Consider the following 18,861-nt stretch of genomic DNA (forward strand, 5'->3'; position numbering starts at 1 on the left):
TCTGGCTTCTTTAGAACAAACATGTAGAAGTAAAGCTGAAACGAGCACTCATAGCCTATAGGCTGTGCAGATAGAACTCGACATGAGGACTCAGGCCGCATGTGATAATGTGGTTATACGTTGTTATCATTAAACCGATGTTCGCTTTTGAATCCGTAGTGTGGTGGGGATAAGGCGAGACAAAAAGTTTTCACCGTAAGCTAGCCGCACTGCAAAGAACTGTGTCTAGATATTGCCAGCGCAGCTTAAATGTGTTACTCAATTTGCAGCCCCTAAATATATTTATTCAAACTAATCTAAATACTCTAAATCGTTTAGATATATGTTTAAATTACAGAGCATTGCAAGAGTTATTAGGAGAACTGAATTCAGTTCCAACAATATCTTCCGATTCTCGAGTCCAAATTTATCTATTTAATAAAAGATATGAAGTTGTGGAGTGTTGAGTAGTCCTTTGATCAGAAACCGTTTGAACATTATCTCTAGATTCAATTCGGTAAAACTGTTGTGTGTACCAGATCACTGTGATGAGTAGGGAAATGAAATTTCGGATGCCTTAGAAAAGAGGGTTCAATCTCCTTCATGCCGGGACCAGAACCAGCAGTTTAAATATCAGTAGCATTAGCTAACGCTGCCTTCATAAATAACAGGCGGCAGAGTTTAAATGCTGCTAGACACACCAAGCTTTTCGTGTCAGAATCTAGCATGCATAACAACAAAGTCTATCCTGCCGAAAAGGAGGACGATTTGGAGAAATTTCATAGGCATCCTGACAGGTCATAATTCACTACTTGGAAATATGTCCAAAATAGGAATTGTACAAGATGATATGTGTCGTTTCTGCAATGAGGAAGCGGAATCCACGGAGCATTTTCTATGTAAATGGACGCATCATTCATCGGATCTTTGGTGCTAATGTGTTCCAGTTGCAGCGGGTAGCATCACATCCATTAACGGAAATCCTGTGATACATAAAGGAATCCAGGATATTACGTTAGACGGCGGAGTCGACTACAATGGGCCACCACTGACTGAGTGCTCAGGGGCTATAGCTTCTCTCTCACCAAGCCAGGTCGTAGATGCGGTCGGCTCATTGTTTTTGTATCTCCTATTTTGGTTGTTTCTCATGAGCATTATTGCTTTTATTGCCCCCGGGTTCGAATCTTGGTTGTCATAGTCGCGTGTGGTCATTTTTGTTTTTATCTCGCGGTTAATGACTTATCTCTTGAGTCTGATTATAATGAAACTCTCAAGTTTCATTGAAAATTAAATGGAAATAAACAACAACTACGATAAAGAGACTATGCGGATACTCTATGCTAGTAGCAGCAGTAAGACCTTTGCTTATCTTCTTAGGTTAGTGATATAACAAGCACTTCTTGGGGACCTGTGTTTTGGAGGGTAAATGGTAAGTTTTCCCACCTTTCCGACTGTAAATAATAGTTTTGAACTGTTAGCTGAGCACCAGCTCTGAGAAATCTGTTGACACGCTAGCGCATATAAGTTCATTACAAATAAAGACCTTGTTAGTAAGCAACAGCAGGAAGCCCGAGCCATCTTTGACTTCTAGATACAAATTCTAGATGATTGCTTGCACTGTAACGAAGCCAAATGTATTTCAGCCAACAATTGTTACCGAAAGTTTTTGCCAGACTAAGAGGTTTCCCCTGAGCGAAAATTATTGGAAAGATGGATTTTTTCTCCCAATAACACAAAGAAATTGCGTTGTAAGTAGCCAGGTATGTGAGATTTTACCGAAGGTCGCAATTTGATTCCACATTACACTGAAAAAAAAAACGCTCTGGAATTTGGAGTGTACATCAAAACTACATTTAAAACTAATCATGAAGGGTTTTGGCAAATCATGTCCCAACTACTGGGAGATACTAACTAACATGAAATTAAACGAATCACAAAAAAGGTTGTTCCATTCACTCTAAATGTATATTTTTTAAAAAAATTCCGATAATCCGCAAATAATATTTCAGTCCTCTTAACAAGCGTGTGGAATACTTTGGAAGCATGTATTCCATATACTTTGTAAGGTCGACGTATAGAGCTCCAGTTGAATACAAGAAATAAACGACCTTCGCTAATGAATTATATTTTATTGCCACTCACGATTGGATCCCGATATTTTCCATAACAACCTGCAGCCTGCAGCTCATTATTATTGTATTACGGTTCACTTACTTCACTTTCACTTGTTACCGACTAAAACCCAATAACAGGAAAATAAAACGCCAAGTCTTGCGTGAATTTTACAATAAGCCACACAATCTCGTTCAATGTATCTCCACTACTTCAATTTATTCGCAGTATCTTTGTGTTCGAGTACGCTTCACGATAAATTAACATTGTCGGTACGCCGCGGGCTTATTAATGAGAAATTACAAAATATTTCATATTTTACACTGTAATGTGATTTTTCCCCGAACAAATTGCTTTGCACATTGGGCATTATGTTTTCCCATTTCCTGTCGGGCTCAGTTTATGCTGGAACTAATAGTAAATTGGAGGAAGCGCAATTCTATTCAGACTCGCCTAACGTCAAATAGATGAAGATGTTACTAATGATGATGAGTGACAGAATTTGGCGCTGAATATCCATCTGTGTAACAATAACCAGCTTAGGTGTCATTGTACACTGCTTTTGGGGCAATGTATTATGCTCATGGAAAAACATGTAATCATGGATCCACAAGGTGCGAAGAATATTCTCTTCTGTGCGGGGGCGGAGTGATTTAGTAGAGATGGGTTGACTGAAGGCCCCTGCGTTGGTGTCTTTAATGCACTTTTACCAATTCGAGGTTCTTGTCGTAAATTATTATGTTGTCTTAACATAGTATCGCATTTTCCTCTATTATAAGTTGTGTAATTGTCGAATGCAGTCTTCAATATCCATTAGTAATGCAACCATTAAACCTTAACAAGAATGCCGCTTTGCAACCTTTTGCCATTTTAAAAACTCCTGCGGATCCAATCACAAGCCTTTTATGTTTCCAGACATGCAAAATCTCCAATCCAGTCAGATACGGCCAAAGTACAATTAGCATTTTCCCAAAAAGATACACACGAAAAAAATCTCGATGCCTTGTAAGTCATCTGATAACATTCGACCATGTCTCGTCGACGATGCAGACTCGATTCCAACTAAGCCAGAAAAAGATTTCTACTTATTAATTTTTACATGAACTCTCCGAGCACATGGCACTTGCACTATGTATCTTTCCAGTCAAATTGTTTTCCCATCGTATAATTTCTCCTCTTACCCTTGGAGCACTGAAAGAAAGTTCCGTCTAGGGAAAGACAACACCAGAAAGTTCACTCGTGGTTGCATAAGAGAAGCCAAACAAAAAATCTTGATAAGACACATATTCGTATTTTATGATTTCCGAGGTCAAAAGTGATTTCCATAACAAATAACAAATGCAGTTTGACTGTGATTTTAAGTAATGGCGTTTTTGTCGCTCTTTTATTACTTCAATAAAATGGAGCCGTGGAGTACGAAGAAAATACAAATTGGGAAAATTTTTTTTATTGTTTTTAGAAAAGGGGCCTGCCAATATTGGCCAAAGAATGGCTTTATTAGTAGCTTCAAAGATCAAGTAAAAGTCTGCGATTTATAGATTCATTGCAAATGAAAACGTTGGCATGGAGATAGTTCATTGGGGGTCAATTTGCTCAATTTGGCGAATCAACTATAAGGAATAGTGGATTTTGAAATGCCGAGCACTTATGGTATGCATTAATTGGAAGATCTCCATACTTTTTTCTTGGTTAACAATACAGAGATTATTTATTACTCAGCAATCTCATGTATGCAGGAAAGATATATGTATCTGTTATCTACATGGAATTCGACATTACTGGCATTAGCAAGGCGCAAAGTGCATGATTCTGAATATGAAAAGGGAATGGACTTACTTCAGCAACACACTTGTTGGAAAATAGAAATGGGACAAAGAAAAAATTTTGACTTTGAAATGGAAGTTCTGATTTCGAAATGGAAATGTTTTGATTTGAAATGGATAATTCTGAAGTCAGTTTGGAAAAATCTGGAATTGTTTAGGAAATTCGGAATTTGATTTAAAAAATTCTGAATCAGATATGCAAAACCTATATAGGATCCTAATCTTTTATCGTTTCCATTATGGATATTTTCGAAATAAATCTCCTGGAACTCAATGACCATAGTAACATCCTAGACCAAGTACCTCGGGAAATCTGGGCATTTCCCACGGACTATTGCCACATGCAAGCTGAACTTTACGAGAAACTTTGCTGTGAACTTTACAACCAGAGCAGTGTGGAAGACCGGCGCGTATTGCAAGGCCATGACATAATATTATTCACCGACGAATCAAAATTAGTCTGTAGAGTTTTCTAGAATACACGCAGTGTATCTGAGTCGTACGGTCTCCCAGGTTTCGCCAGTGTGTTCCAAGCAGAAGTACTGGCCATACTGGAAGCCTGTCGGTGGCTGAGGCATGATCCGAGCCCCAAGCATAACATAGCCGTTCTGACTGACAGTCAAACGACCATTAAGGCATTGTGCTCAGCGGCGACATCTTCCAGTCATGTAGAGCAGTACAGAAACGCGCTGAACACCTTCCTCTGGGTTCATAGCGGGGAATGGCCGGGCTGATGGGGCGGGGATTTGCTCCTAGAAGTCCTTCGGCGGGTACAATATGTGTACCGTTGGCGACAGCTAAGGGTGAAATCTATTCGTACTTCTTAGCAATCGCGGACATCAGATGACGAAGGCTCTTCATCTGTGCCAAATCAAGGAGGATTTTACCCGCTTATAACAAAACCCAATTGCCACAGCTCTTGCGTCAGACGCGTTCCAAAGCGTACAAGGTTACGGCGGTCTTCACGAGGCACGCTAGAGTCACACTACGGACAAGGTAAACCATTATTTGACAGAGATGTCTGGTTGCAGGGTGGGAGAGCTGTTTTCCTTCGTGGATACTACGGATTGGCACTGAAGATCTGAGCCGGCTGAACTCTGCTTCATTGCTCTCAGGAGTTTGTGGCATCAAAATGACACACCATAGCGCTGGTACTCAGAGGTGGCGGTGAGGAAGACGGGGCGACAACCCTGTCGGCGAAACCAAACCCAAGTGACCGAGGCGAACCTCCATAGTGGTGGCACCGGGAGACGCTATACTCACTTTGGCTTGCCAGCCGTGATGCAGTAGGCGAATGCTCCAAAGGCTTAATCAGGGCGATCAGACCCGAGTCTGTACGGGGACTCATCTGAAGTGGCAAATTGGTCACGAAACCTTACCAGGGGTATACTGGTACCATGGGAACCGGGATAGCTCCTGGGCTCTCATACTTCGGGTGAACTCCTGTTGTATGTGAGTACAGTTCGGTTGTTTGCGGTGGGCCCCCTAGTGGGGGCTTTATGGGGGTTGTTGGTTATGCTCAAGCGAGAAGAGAACTTTGGGCCTCGGCGTGGTGTTGCGTTTCAACACGCGTGCCTTAATTCCGTAGAGATTTAAGTAGGTCTTGCATCTACCAGTATGAATGCTAAGCCATGCACTTGGTATATACTGGTACCGTTGTTGCTTGTCACAGCGGGGCTCTGATTGTGGTCACAAAATCAATCCGTGTCTTAAGAAAACCGCGGGGTTAAATCTCCATGACAGGTACCCACGTAAAACACTCAAGGACTCACACCATAGCGCTAATTGGGCACCGACCACTGATACCTACCTACCTAACCTGTACAAGTTGTAAAATTGAATTACGTTGTCAAAGGACAAGGAGGACCACCACATCTTTCCTCAAACACCTCAACTATGCTAATGACATTTGTTTGCTTTCGCACCGGGTCACTAATCTTGGCCAATTGATTCTCGTTTGGAAATAGAGACAAGTAGAATTGGACTGACGGATCAGCGCATCCTACACACATTAATGGGCAGACCATCAAAGGCGTCGATTAATTTGTATATCTAGGAAGCGTGATTTCTGCCAACGGTGGCACTGAAGTGGATGTTGCCAATACATTAGCAGCGCTAGAATCCCTTCGCTGCTCTGTCTAAAATCTAGAAATGCAGTTATCTCAACACCAAGATCAAATTGAGACTGTTCTGTGCTAGTGTTTTTTGTGTTGCTATATGGAAGCAGTACATGGAAAGTGAACTCCACTGTTACTCGAAAGCTCCAAGCTTTCGTCAAAATCTGCCTGTGTCGTGTCATCGGAATACGCTGGCCTGACACTATTTCAAACGAAGAACTTGGGGTGGGCATACAGACCTGCCATATGTGCCCACGACCTGCCACACGTGCGCACTGTGATCGGAAGACCGAAGTGGTAGCGGATGGGTAAAAGTTTAAGGAGGGGCGACAATTGCATTGAATGCTACGACATGCAGTGGAATCCACTCTCTCAAGACGGCTAACAACTGGGTCGCCCCAAGAGAACTTGTCACAGAACAGTAGAGGAGAGTATGGGGAGCAGAAGCGCATTTCAGGTGACCACGAGTGATGGCACGTAGGTGTGATCAACGCGCTATACTCCACCAAGGGGTGAATGGTAACCAAATATACAAAATTTTCAGTTGAATATTATAGTTTTTTATCTTAAAACCCTTTTTTTTTGGCATTTTTCCCTTTTTCACCTTAGAATTTTTAGCAGCTCTTCTGATGGGCTTTTGTCTATCTTGATATTATACAGAAAAAAATTACGGTAAAAATGAAAAGGTATTACGATTTGGAATTACGTTACTTACGTTACTTGCTCAAAAATTTACGGAGAATGGGAGCTACATACAATAAAAAACAAGGCTGACAGCCACTTAAATGAGTGAACAGCCGTGATAAAGAAGCATGATGAATGCAGATTCAACCAAAATAGCAAAGATATAGGGATAAAATCCAAAATACAAAACAACATATTAACGTCCGATTGCTTCCCGCCTCTCTAAGAAAGCTCGAATTTCAAGGAAGGAATGTTTTCCAAATAACAAATTTCAAAGTAAAACATAGCAATTGTTGCAGTTCAGAATAGGTCCAAATATTTTGGTGTGAAGGAAGCCAAATGAGCTTGTAATAGAATTCGCGTTTAAGGCATCCAAACGAATTAAAGGAATAATGTTAAATATACAAAGGTATTGCAGAAATGTTAGCCGTTTGGTCATAAGAATATTTTTTCATTGAAAGTATCTATTTCACTTTCCAACATAATCGTTATTTAGTTCTTAAGACTTTTCACAGTGCTTCATCAGTTTCCTTAATCGCTTTGTATAGAATTTTGTCGCCTGGAAATTGAACCAGTTGCCTACCGCAATTTTGAGATCATCCCCTTTTCAAACTGTTGCAGAGGAAGCTGTGCTAGGTCGACACTATAAAGGCAAAAACACCCAACGAAAATTTTGAATCTTCTGGGTTGGAGCAGCGATGTGAGGACAAGCGTTATCGTGAAGGAGTGTTACAGCGGAGGACAGTTTGCCACGTCCACAACTTTGGATCGCACGTCCCAATTCCTCTAGACACGTCAGTTGTAATTGCAGATCAATGTTCCATGGAATAAATAAAAAGATACCCTTTTCGTCCCAAAAAACGGTAGCTATAATTTTTCGACTCGATTACAGAGCTTGCTTTATAAGTTTTTTTAGATTGGATGAACCGAAGTGGCACTACTACACATTGGCTGTTCTTTCAGTTTTGCGATGGTGTACAATATTCACGATGCGACGCCCGTAATTATGTGAAAATTAATTCATCTCCATCTTGTCGACAGCGATCCAAAAACTCTCATCCACTGCACATTCTTCGCTCTTTGTGCCGTTCAATAGGCATTTCCAGAACCTACCTTGGACACAAATTGCAACATCCAAACTATTGTGTGAGATTCCTGAAGGTGAAGGTCCGTGAAATATATGCAAATTTATCACCCAGAAGGCTGAGGAAACTATACTAGGCGAACTTGGAACAGGATGCTCATGGAGGGATACGAACCCAAGCACTCGAAAAATTGTTTAAACCTCACCAGGAAGAGCCTCCGGATCATAGTGGGAATACTCACTGGTCACTGCAAGCTAATCACCTGGGAAAACTAGGGATATTTAGGTATGGACACTGTAAATTTTGTGAGGGGAGTGATGAAACCTCCACACATGTTCTGAGATTTGTGCAACCTAGGTTCAAGCACTTTGGAGAATACTTAATACCAGATGCCAGGTTGAAACACTTGACAGTAGGAAACATAGTAAAGTTTCCGTCGGTTGTAAATTTAAACGACATACTATATTTTATTGGTTTACTATAACGAGTAAAGGGTGACAATAGTTCTTTTAGGTTGCTGTGCGACATTCCGTGAAGATATTATTATTTTTATCAGCCAGAGTAATTATTGTCAATCGCCAATTGCTTCGTAGTTTTTGATTATAATAATAATCGTTGGCGCAACAATCCATATTGGATCAGGGCCTTGAAGTGTGTTAGAGCACTTCATTCAAGACCGTAACGGTACACTACAGGATTACGGTACTCGGTAGGAGGCAATGTGGTCAGCATTGCGCTCGCAGGAGATTATTACCCTGATTTGACTCAGGTACTCATTCACAACTGAGTCGACTGGTATCCGACGTCAAATCACGATACAAATCCCACTGCCACCAGTGAGGTCTGAACCGCGACCTTCTGTACGACAACCTTGCGCTCCAACCACTCAGCTATCCAGACACCAGTTTTTGATTGTTGGTTTGAATACTGGGTCTGTCACGCCGCTTATCACCGTGCACATTTGTACAGTCACTTAACGTCACATTTGTATCTTCACTTGTCATTACAGGTCCATATGCAAACAGGACTCACGATGGATTCCAACAACTGAAGATCCTTTCGCAAGCAAAACTCCAACCACACCGGGCACTTCATACATGCCAAGAGAAACAATTGTCTCGGCCACTGCGAATGGCATTCATCGACTGGCAAGCATCTACTGAAACAAAACAAAAACCGTAGTGGCTTCGTAACTAGTCAGAAGGTGAAGTAAAACTGTGTTCGGGCATATCAACATATAAACATGAGAAGACGGACTTTACTTTTGGAATACGCCTCGTAATATATAGTAAGTTTTCAGCAGTAAAAGGCGATCACCTAAGCAGAATCGTTTGGGGTAAAATCTTCAATTTCAATTTTGTTTTATCTCTATAGGCTGAGAAAAAATGGCGTGGGTGTATAATGAGGATAATTTGAAAGCCCAAATGTATCGTTTCATCTTAAAGCAGCATATTTTGCCTCAAGCTGATATTAAAACAATTAACCATTGATTATTACAAGATGACAAGGAACCAAAACAAACGTGGAAACTCCCTCAGAATTGTTTAGTGCATTAGAGGGGCGGACAGACTGTCAGTAAATTAGTGATCTAAGGCTAGAATCGGAGAATAAAGAAGTTATCCTCTTCCTAGTGGGATTGGAGGAAAATCACCGACTATGGCAGCGTTAGCTTGATGAAATTCTTAGTTCTGATATCTGCAACCACCATCCACCGATATTGACTAATACAATGAAGAACAAGCTTTCAGAATTCACTAAATGTCAAGATATCATCCTTGAAAAAAACATATCTCTATTGACTCAGAAAACCCTGGAGGAAATTGGCTAGAAGTTTTGATGCATCCGCGGTATAGCCTTGGCGCTACCACGTAATCTGCTCTCTTTAAAACTCGCTAAAGAAAATTTGATTTGAGCAGCCTATGTGAAAAGTATTTGTCAAAGTTTTTGGTTAGAAACAACAGAAGTTCAATGAGGATGGATGGCCCCCACAATGCTGTCAGGGTATCAACGTAATAGGTCATATTTATGTGAAGAAATGAAGCCATGAAGTTAAATTCAACCAAAAAGTACAACTCTACGACTTAAAGCAATAGTTTTGGTGGAGAACTCCATGAATCACTACTTTATTTCAAAATATTAAATAAATTAGTTGGTGGGGTATAGCGTGCCAACCACACCTAGGCACCATTATACCCAGTTCACTGAAATGCACTCTAATGACGCCCAAAATGACAGGTACATTAAAATAATGGTCCTTGGAGTATCGTCTGAAAGCATTTTTTTTCAGGCAAGAGTATTGGCGGTAGAATTTCTTTAAAATATTTTGAAAGGAAGTTAAATTGAAATGAAACTACGATCAAGCCGCCATGATCGTATGATTTCACCTTTCATAAGAGCTGCTTAAAGAAATGATATTTCTGGGGATCCAATTCCTTTTTGGAAGAAAACTGTACGAACATGTATGTCTAGCAAATGTCAAACTGAATATTAACAATGTTATGAAAATTTCAACGTACCAGGTGCCTGATTTGGAGATATGTTTCACTTACCTGTAAGAAAAAGAATAAAAAAGATGTAATTATTTTAGTTATCGTTCCGATAAGTACTGAGGAAGAAAGTAAGTAGCTTTCGAAATACGTATTTACTAACTATTAAAATATATTGTAGTAGGAGCAAGCTACCTAGTTTTATTTTTATGTAATTATTTTGTTTTTCGGTTTTACGTTACTTAATATATATTTTTACGTTGATTAGCGTATTGTAAGTATAAAACCATCAGAACTCTACTTATTTTGATTTGAAATGGATAAGATTCGAAGTGCAACCAGTTGCCCTGGGCGTAATGTTCTCTTTTTAATTTAATCTCATACTATTGGCGCTGGATCGCGTGAGTTTGTAGTCTTATATTTTTTTTAGTGCACAATTATTATATAAATCATAATATTTATTAAATCGGGAAAATATTTTAATAAACATGATTACATCGGGCGCCGTTAAGCATTTTTTAAATGGACTTAGAAACGTAGATTAAATACCGTTGATTGCAGATGAGTGACTAAATATAAATGATAAATAGCCTCTAGAAGTACGCTTTAGGGCAATTTTATAATAACCACCAACCAAACAACAATTATATTATTTCACAATTTTATTATTAATTACATAAATTTTCAGTTAGACAATATAATTTTCCTTTACTTGAAATTTATACAACCATCATTTGAAAATTACAAAAATTTATTGATGCATTAAATTCCCAATCGACTGTTTTGCCAAGTTTTCAACCTCATCATACTTTTTCTCCGATGTTTCGACATCTTCAAATCAAATACAAATCTATAATGTTACCTACTTTCGATGTGCATATTCCTCTGTTGCATTGTTTATGGTTTCCAATTATTCATTCAAATAACGAACGAAGCAACATTGCCAGCTCATCATGCTCGTAAAATGCAATGGTCGCATGATGAGTGGCAGTGCTAATTCATTTGCCTCCGCGATATTAACTAATTGAAAGAAATGATCTTCGCTCAAAAGATTGGTTTTGAATTTTGACATGTACAAATGAACACATCTACGATTGTAACAGAGGTATCACTGAAGGGGGGCGTTTGAGCTAAACGAAGGAAGGAGTTTAGGGATCTTTTGTTCAAAACTGAGATAAATTTCTATATTGACTGTTAACGTCTTTCATCCCTACAGCAAACAATTATATTAATATTTATTTCTAAACAGATCTAGAGGCGAATTCAAGCAAACTATTTAAATGCTCATTAATGCAGTAGTGGAGTGGAAACACCCCCTTACATTGTATAATTGACTAGCAGTCTCGCGGCTCAACCAAACAGAGCGCAGCAAAAAGTTCCAGTTAACCTGAAAACAATCGTCATAACGCAAGCAAATGATTGTTGAATAGCTTCAAGCTAGGCCCAAAACTGTTCATTTTCAGACATGGTAAAGTAACTAATAATATCTTTTGTCGATCTATTCGTGCTGTTTTGTTATGAAAGATATTAATTAGCGAGTAAATTGGACAGATTGTGGTGGATGGTAACAAAGAGTCAAGTGAAACGACATCATGTAAAATATTGTGCCGATGAAAGGCTGCATTTGTATTGGATTATCTTTATTACGTCGCTTTCGTCAATTAGGCGAAATTATGAAACTTTTACTGATTATATGCCATAAATAAGTCCTCAAACTTGCCTCAAATCCATTTTCAAGAAAGTGAAAGATACATAATTGAGTGCTACATTATCAAGTAGAAATATCAGCTATATTAACATCGAAGTACTGTTTATTAGAACTCGAACTCATTTGACTAATAACTGATATAAAAATAATAATCATCGGCCAACTTTGATCGAAAAATTGGAGCGTTTTAGAGCACTTACTTTAAAAACCGTAATGGTGCGCTAAGAGGCAATATGGTCAGAATTATTTTTCTCATTTGATTCAGATATGCATTTACAGCTGAGCCGACTGGTATCCGACATCAAGTCGCGATACAGATACCTATACCACCAGTGAGATTTGAACCGCGATCTTCCGTTCTACCAACTCTAACGCTCTAATCACTAAGCCTTCTGGACACACAAATAACAAAGAACAGTTCACAGACATTTGTACGAGATTTGTTCAAAAACTAATCGGTCTTCATCAGTATTCTCTTCCTCTACACATATTCATGCAAAGGTTATATAAGGCTTCTTTGGGATTCTGAAGGTTTGTGTCGAATGGTACTTGATAGTTTCAATGGTCTCAAAACGATGTCCCTGGAGTACAGATTTCAATTTGGGGAATAAACAAAACACATGAGGCAAGGTCAGGTAGGTAAGGAGTATTAGTTTTTCGTACAAAACCAGCCAATTAACCAGATTGATGAGGAAGTGTATTGTCGTGGTGCCAGGATCTTGCATTTACTCGCTAAAAACTCCATCGAAATTCGAATTCTTCAACAAATTTCCTAAGAGCCACACGTGAGGCCATCGATTTCATTGGTGTGGATGTCATCACTTAATGTGGAAGGTCCTCCTAACGAGGATCTAGATACGCCCAATATGAGCCTGAAAGCAAAAGACAGTCTCAGAAGTGGTGTCACTATCCGCTAAAAAATGCCTCGTTCCGAAATCACGCTCGAACGGATAATGCAAGAAAAAGCTGGAGGACGAGGTCAAAGGGTCAAGCTTCCTAGAAAACTGGTACTCACGATGCAAAACTTGAATTGGACCATCGGGCTATTGAGGCATATTTTTACAATTTCAAGAATGTCTCTTTATAACACAGAAATATTCGCTCGAAAATCTCTGATTAATAAAAATAATCGTTGGCGCAACAATCCATATTGGATCAGAGCCTTGAAGTGTGTTAGAGTACTTCATTCAAGACCATAACGGTACACTCCAGGATACCCTATAGGACACAATGTGGTCAGCATTGCGCTCGACCGAGATTATTACCCTGATTTGACTCAGGTACTCATTCACGGCTGAGTCTACCGTTATCCGACGTCAAATCACGATACAAATGCCACTGTCACCAGCTATCCGGACAAATGTCTGATTCCAACAGCTTATGTCAAAAGCTCAGTGTACGCTGTTATTAACGACACAAAAATATAAGTCTAATTGTATCAGAGCATAAAATTTGGTGGCTGCTGTATTTTCAAAAGCTAGACCGAAATCCTTTTCATCCCTGAAAAAATTGTTCTTATTCCTCCTCCAGAAATTAAATTTGAAGCAACGAACTGTAGGCTGACAAAGAAACCCCAGCGCACAAGATAATCTTGTAAACCTACCGCAGAAGACACGCTGACTATTCAATAGAGTAAAAAAACAGACCGGTAGAGAGAATATAACAAACCTACCAGCCAAGAGGAACTCGTGAAGGAAATGGACACACTTCCAGCAGAAATATGACTCGAGAGGACTCTAGCCAAAAATCTAGTTCCGTTGGGGCACTGAAGAGGCCGGATACACAAAAACTGAAAAGGAGACTCTAAAAATCCCTCCACAATCCCATTTTCCATGTTCTGAAATAAGATCCTGTTGGATAAAACAATTCTAAACTGAACTGAACTCAACCAACTTCCGATTCTTTCACTCAATCTTACCAATCATTTCCGCCAAGCCAAAACTGTCGCAAATTCCATTAAGGAGAGCAAAAATAAGACGTCGATCGGACTTTGCAAGATCCTAATCATCATCCTGAGGAAATGCTCTGTAACCATTAGCCTTTTCCTCCTCTTTCTTATTAATCATTGTTTGTTGAACGCCCACTTCCCCGCGAGCTGGAAATGTCCATAAATCACACTTATCCCTAGAAAACTAAAAGTCCTCTTATTCTTGATGGTTTCAGACCTATTTCCGAACGGGTCATTCGATTAAACCAGGCCTTCTAATCCTTAAAACCTTTATTCTGATCAGAATTATTTGAAACCATACATAGCCTGACACCTTGACAGGTATCGATTCTGTACGGCAATATGAACTCATCTATAACCTGAAGAACATCCTGGACTGCCAACTCCATCTCTCTAACCTAATCCTCAGCTTCCTAGATGGGTGGCGATCGCAGGTGACATTTCAGCAACAGTTGTTCTCTCTATATATTAATCATGCTGGAATTCCACAAGGCCTTTCCGTAGCCTTCTCTTGCTATTTACCGCAGATATCCCAAAGTCCGCTCCCAACCACGATGCAATCAAGGTATTGTATGCGGTCAGACTCGTTTGAATTCACATTTGGACGAATTTTACCGGTACCAATATTAGATGGCAATTTGCTCTCAACGTTAACTCAGTTCCTATCGTACCGATAAACAAGTTGTTCATCTTAGTGCTACAATTGTAAGCAGTGCCTTTAGGTCACTTAGGTCACTATAACACATTATACATTTTAACAAATCCAGCCCGCATATTTTGGGCTGATGTCTCCCTAAGACACATGGAAAGGCTATGCCTCCAAGAAGAACCTTTCCTCCTTCCACCGGTATATTTAGAAATAATGAGAGTACGAAGTGCATCTCTAACCAGATCGACACTATTGTGACTAAATACGCGGTGAGGTTCCTAGAAAGGTATATGTCGCATCCTACTCCCTGCATCATTGAATACAAAGGAATTAAAATCAGCTAGAAATACGCCATGTCGCCATTCGCATGCCCAGTACGTCCCTCCACTCAAGCATAACGGCCCACGCCGCTCTAATTGAACTACTTCCCGAACATAAACGACATTTCTTCTCCTTCCTTCCCTCCGACGAATAGGTCCCAACTCCTTTTTTGTCAAGTAACTGGAAAACTGATTGAGAGATACATGAGGAGGAGGCTGATATCGCAACCAGCAAGTTGGAAAAATCTTGTGAGACAGTTGAAGTCCGCATGCTTCAATTAAACGGCGTATGGGTACCGGTAATATACAGAGATAGCAGAATCAATAACGTAACAACAAGTCCCAATCCAAAGATGGGCAGTGATTTTATGTGATTCAAATCTGCTTTAATTCCAGAATCAAGATGACAGTAATTATGAATGACTGGAAAAAAATGGAGTGGTAACCGTCTGAGGAATTTCATACTCAGTCATACAGATAGATCTAAGAGAGAAGATAGAGTTGTGCAAACATCCGTATCTTCTCGGACAGTCAGGCAACATTAAAAGCTATCGTATCAACTCAAAACAAACCTAAGTTGATATGGGGCTACCAGCAAAACCTTAAAACCCTGGCTGTGAAAAACGAGATCATTTTGAAGTGAACACGAAGGTACAAAAGTTTTGTAGTAATAGAAGGCGGATGAACTGATAAGGAAGGAATCTCAAACACTATTTGTGAAATCGAAGTGTGTACTTGCGAACAGCCATAGCTAGATGGGAGACGTCAGTGAGCTATATGTCATGGGCATAGATTCTGTCAAAAACCCAGCGAATAAGACGGAACTTTTTATCAAACTGAATTTCGGTAGGGCAAAAATAAATAGGAAAGATTTCTCTTGAAATAGAAATTTGAAAGAAACTTCGTGTAGTGTGTGTTTCAACTAATTAGTTTCAAAAAACTAACAAAACTAGAACCAAAGTAATATGGCCAATATTATGCTTAAATTTCAAATTGCGGGAAAAGCGATGAGTGTATATCAATTTTTCCTGCTTGTCAAAAAAATGGTAAACCCGTGGGGATTGGAAAAATTCTTATCGTATTTGAAGGTAATTGACGAAAAAATCATATTATTAGCCTTTATCTAACCATTGACGAAAAGTGACAGCGATAAAGAAGATGCTACATTTTGGCGATGACATCGATAACAAAACTGCAGAGTAAAAGACGAAATAAATATGAATGATCACATTTTTCAAAAGTACTAGGCTGACAAGACGGTGCTGTTCCCATTTATAAATATGGCAGCGATAAACGCTCATTATTCTGTCTGTGTATATTTGCGAAAAGATTAGTTATCTGATACAGTGGCAACCGGGATGGCCCCCTGAGAGCGTCTGTTTCCAGAGAATTCATGGGGTATGTGCTCTCGACCCGGTTATTTGCGTTGGGCCTCGTTGTGGAAGTTTCAAAGTGGGTGTGGTTGTATCCATATGGTGGACCGAGGTCTTTGTAGGCTCAAACGAGCACCGTACACCTTAGTTGCAGCAAAGGCGTTAGATACGTCTTCCTCCATACCAGTGGATGGAGTGAACCCAGTATAAGGCAATACCGCTGTGTCAGTCACAACAGGGGTCTGATTGTGATCTCCAAATCAATTCGTCTCCAAAGAGGACCGTAGAATTATGCCTACACGGCATGCACTCACGTTAGTCTCACAGGACCTTCATGTCTTTGCACTTGGAGTATAGCTGTAAAATTGTCATTTTTTTAAGGTTTTGTGTAAAACAAAACCTTATTAAAATCGATTCAATGTCTGTCTGTCTGTCTGTCATACACATTTTTCTCCAAAGCGGCTGAACCGATCCGACAGAAATTTGGTGGACAGATGGGAACTATGAAATCCCACGCATGCAGCGAGTGGCATAAATTTAGGTGGAGTTTAAAGGGGGGCTCCCCATACATGCAAAGAGGGGATTCAAAAATTTTTTTCACCGGATATATTTGTGTAGGGTATCAAATGAAAGGTTTGTACTTTCCGAAACTGACATTAGTTCTGGCATAAATTGCAAAGTACGTGAGTAAGGAGGCAAAATGTAGGCATTTGAAGTGAGACAGGACTCATTTTCGGAAGCTACCCAACCCAAAAATCCGAAAAAAATCAGGGTGGTGCGCCTAGATGAAATCTAGGCCTCAAAATATGTCCCATTCCGATATCTGCTCAAATAAACTTACTAATAGTATATTACTACTTTTTAGAAATTTACTGAAAAACCCCCCTTAAATTCATCCTAGGACTTCCGGATTCTGTACCAGAATAGAGGACAATATTTCGTGTATATGCGCTAAATTTCATAGAAATCAGGCAATTAACGCCAAAGTTATAGCAGTTCAAACTTAGCAATTTTGCGCGAGTTTACTGCTTCCAAAGCCATGCAAATCGGATGCTGACGTCATAATTACCCGGAATAATTGACATTCGCGTGGAATATTAAAGTCACATTTATGAAGAATCTATTTATCCGCAGCCCTTTTTAAGGTTTTGTGTAAAACACTTATGTGAAATCTAATCTTCGAGAGATGTCCCATTCCGGTATCTGCTTAAAAAATTTACTAATAGTATATTATCAACTTTTAGAAATAGACTAAAAAGCAGTGTTGGCATTTGCTAATAATATTAAACTCATAATAATAATAAACAGGGGCGTATGAGGTTGACCATTATCAACACAGGGCTTTCCATCAAATGATTTATTTAAATCACTTTCCAGAAAATAGAGGGCAATGGAATTTTTAGCTATATTACACGGAGCTGTCGTGCACTCGTCGCTCCTCACATCTTTTTCTTTTTGTTCAGCCATCAGTTCACAAGCGGGGTCGGCCTGTGGTGATCGGTTTCGTCATTTTATTTTATCAAATGCCTGATCAGGATGTAATCTTGAGACCTTTAAATCCCCATCCAGCATATTAAACCACCATTGTTTTGGCCGGATTTTTGATTGCTTACCATTGTTTTTGATGTTGTGACCAATACTGGTCGTTGAATTCTCGTTAGTGTGAATTACGTAACCACACCATCGAAAACGCCCCTCTTGCAGTTTTTCCACGATCAGTGCCAGTACTCAGAACTATAGAGAGCGGCAGACGGACGACATTGCAGTAAATTTTAGATTTGGGACGTGCGCTGATACGTCGATCACAAAGAACACCAGTTCGGGAATGCCACTTCATCCAGGTTGCGTTAATGTGTGAAATAATTTCATTCTGCAGTTCTCCATTGGCAGATAGCATTGACTCGAGAGATTTAAATCGTTGAGTTCTGGCAATGGCAGTAACCTGCCCCTCGAGATATTTAAATCGTTGAGTTTTGGCAATGTCGGCAACCTGCCCTTCGAGATATTTAAATCGCTCAGTTCTGGCAATGGCAGTAACCTGCCCAGAACTGAACGATTTCAATACCTCGGGTGAATGCTATAAGCCAATGGAGATTTACGTTATGCTCCTCACATAGGGAAACACAAAACCTTTTATACCTGAAGCGTCAAGCTTCCGGTTTCCCGACTTGTTTAATATTCGTTCCTCTGGTTGCTTAGTCAATGGTGGGAAATTAACTTTGATATTTCTTTCTGAAATATGACAATGTAAGCGCAATGTACCCATGGAACCAATGAGGACATGCATTTTTTAATGATAATTTTTATGGTAATTGAATTCTGCTTTATCGAGTCTATCATGAGCGTTTAGTTTCCAGTCGTGTGTTTCGCTCTTCAGATATTACAGCAGCTCTCAAACCAACTCCTGCTCGAAAGTGTGCGATTCGTGTACATCATGTCGTTGAGATAGTTAAACAGCTCTTGAAGCAGAAGCTGTCAAATGGTGCGTTTCGTCTTTTTAATGTTTATTGAAAAAGAAGCTCTGATCCGGTTATATTCCCGGTATGCATCTCGCTCTTCTGAAATTTGAGCAGTCAT

At 39.7% G+C, this 18,861-nt stretch overlaps 1 protein-coding gene across 10 annotated transcripts in view; it reads right to left on the reverse strand.

The window, feature by feature from the left end:
- The window catches only part of LOC119661721 (serine-rich adhesin for platelets), a 375,597-nt gene that overhangs the window by 122,041 nt on the left and 234,695 nt on the right, over positions 1 to 18,861 (reverse strand). Inside the window, exon 1 of one of the 10 annotated variants that reach the window (XM_038071185.1) lies at positions 10,317 to 10,344. The exons of 8 other annotated variants lie outside the window; for them this stretch is intronic. The gene's annotated coding sequence lies outside the window, so the exon portion shown is untranslated. Of the gene's footprint in view, positions 1 to 2,121; positions 2,177 to 10,316; positions 10,345 to 18,861 lie in introns of those variants that run through there. One more of the 10 variants, XM_038071186.1, reaches the window with a different exon arrangement.

Source organism: Hermetia illucens, chromosome 1 (assembly GCF_905115235.1).
Source record: "Hermetia illucens chromosome 1, iHerIll2.2.curated.20191125, whole genome shotgun sequence".
Classification (NCBI taxonomy): domain Eukaryota; kingdom Metazoa; phylum Arthropoda; class Insecta; order Diptera; family Stratiomyidae; genus Hermetia; species Hermetia illucens.